Source organism: Dermacentor andersoni, chromosome 8 (assembly GCF_023375885.2).
Source record: "Dermacentor andersoni chromosome 8, qqDerAnde1_hic_scaffold, whole genome shotgun sequence".
Classification (NCBI taxonomy): Eukaryota; Metazoa; Arthropoda; class Arachnida; order Ixodida; family Ixodidae; genus Dermacentor; species Dermacentor andersoni.
Genome location: NC_092821.1, coordinates 68,719,944 through 68,722,808, shown reverse-complemented (window position 1 = coordinate 68,722,808; position 2,865 = coordinate 68,719,944).

Genomic DNA, 2,865 nt, shown 5'->3' with positions numbered 1-2,865 from the left:
GTCCGGTGCAGCCGTCGGTCCCTCCTTCTCGGAATCCGATGTACTGCATCCGGAAACAAGTATCTTTACGGCTGAGGCCTACGCACTCCCAAACTCCAAAAATCAGTTATATATACGGACTCCCTAGGAGTGGTGAAGGCCTTGATGTCATTCTGTAAGCAAAAAAATCTAGCAATTAATGAACTCTATTCCGTCGTATGTAAAACATATATGTCTAACCAGCATGTGACAATATGCTAGGTGTCTGGCCATAAGGGCATCGAGCGTAACGTTCTAGCGGACCAGATGGCCACATCGATTTAATCGCATGCTGATATTCCGACCGCTCCAGTACCTGTCACAGACTTGAAGCCTTTCTTACGAAGGAAACTACGAAACCACTGGCAACGCTTGTGGGACGCGGAAACAAATAATAAGCTGCACGTAATAAAGCCGCAATTAAAAAAATTAAATTATGGGGTTTTACGCGCCAAAACCACTTTCTGATTATGCGGACGCCGTAGTGGATGACTCCGGACATTTCGACCACCTGGGGATCTTTAACGTGCACCTAAAGCTAAGTACACGGGAGTTTTGGCATTTCACCTCCATCGAAATGCGGCCGCCATGGCCGGGACTTGATCCCCCGACCTTGTGCTCAGCAGCCTAACACCGTAGCCACTGAGCAACCACGGCGGGTAAGCCGCAATTTGCTTTCTGGCCTTCTTTAACAAAATCACGCTGAACAGATGTCCTATATTGTCGTCTTAGGATAGGACACACATTTGGCACCCATAACTTTTTACTCACTGGAAATGATGCTTCAACCTGTGGTAGATGCGGAGAGGCTGACCGTCCTACACGTCCTCCTGGAGTGTCGGGAAACCGAATATGAGACAAAGAAACATTTTCCCCTAGCATACCGGCAGCACATCCCCGTTCATCCTGTAATGTTCCTCGGCGCAGAACCGCTCTTTGACACCAACGCAGTCCGAAGTTTCCTGAAAGATGTTGCGTTACTGTTATTAGCCCCATACATTCGTAGCGCTTCCTCTCTTCAGAGCATGCCGCTGTGATGGTTGTTCCGTATAGCACATGCCTCTAAGCCCTTGTGTTTCAAGGGTTCTGGCGAGGCAGTAGTGCTCTAGGCAATTTTAGCATCTCTCATATTGTATATTGCATCATTCTTTCCTAATGCATTTTAGTGTTCATAGTAAATGTCAATAATCGTTGCGATAATTTTATTACGCGTAGATTTTATGTAATTTACACCAACTCTTTAGACGCCTTTACAGCCACGTCACATTAAATTTACAGAACCCACCAGAGCACTACGAAGTCATAAACACTAGCATGGCGCTCTTTGGCCACTGGGAGCGAGCTCCACCACTGGAAAATCTAACGCCACCGTCGGCATGACGTGGCATGAGGGATCACGTGGACAAAGCGGCCGCGTCGGCTGCTTCGGAAGCGCCGAAGCGAGCTGAAAACAAAAGTTTAAAGTCCCACCGGCGCCGTGGTTCTGATTAAGTGGTGAGGCTTTATAGCCTTGGGTGTCTGCTTGACAACATTTGAAAGTACAGTAATAGGTAGTGGCTGCCTTTGGAGGCGTGTAGCATGGCAGGCTACTGCTCGGTGCCGCAGTGCCGGACGTACGCAACGCAGCCCGGTGTCAGCCTTATTAACACGTAGCCGCAGGGCAAGGAACTGCGTGAAGCTTGGCTGGCGAAACTTAGAACCGGCAGACAGCCATCGGCTGCAGCTCAGGTATGCAGGAAGCACAGACGCGAAGAACATTTCTGCTACGCCGCCGGGACTGCGCGATGTTCGGTGAGTAGCAGAAAACGCGCACTCAGACGCTAGCCCAAGCCCGCTGCCCGGCTTATGTGATGACGGTTTGGTCTATCATTTTGTCGATGCTAGATACTGGCAAGTTCACTGGAATGGAAAGAAAGCGGTAAAACGCACATTAAGAAAAGGCACGGCATATGGTCGTGCTTCTGTTATGGATTAATGCACTAGATTATAAAAAAGAAGCAGAGGGAAGTCGCACGCTGAGAAGACCGATAAACATACACTGCGACGCAACTTGAGAAATAATATTGAAATGTCCAAGAATTTAGAAGACAAAGAAAGATTGAATGGTCGCGACGGTACATCACAAACGCCGTAGGCATCGACGTCTCTATAAGGAAATTATTTTTGAACAGTGCTGATGGCGTCCATGCAACTATGGTTGCTAGTGTACTGTGAAATGCTCATATGATGCGGCCTAAAGCTCACGGCACGGTGCGAACACGCGCTCACACCGAAAGCAAAACATTGTGCGCGGACATGCATGCAGACGCGCAGCCGGTGGCTGCGAAGCCGTGCGATCGCTGCATTGAGGCTTCTTTCAGTCATGCCCCATTTGGTTATACAGGCAGCCCACTATAAGAGCATATTTCACATAGTTTGCTCTCAGCGTTTGGCTACCTTTCACGCAAGAAGCCGGTTCGGGAGGCTCCATGCATCGCGGCGGCCGCGCGCAGTGACGTTCACTGTACGTATTCGGTAAAGAGATAGCGTCTGTGAACGACTATGTGCTTTATGTTTGTCCAAGGTTGTCACTTCGACAGTAAAAATCTTCTCTTGTTTCGAGAGAACGTTCAGAAACGTCCAGAAGGGCTGCCGCTTGGTGTTTTTATTGAGCGCCGTAAGCGAATCCTATGAGGAGCGCGCCGCGTGATCCCTCATACTACGCAAGGGAGGCGCTTCCGACAGTTGGCGACTCCGTAACTCCTCGCCTCCAACATAGTTTCCTACAAAAATCACTAGAGGGAACTCTGGCGCTAGTGTCTACGGGAGCTGCAATGGCAGCGGTTGTCCCAGCATGGGAATTATGGG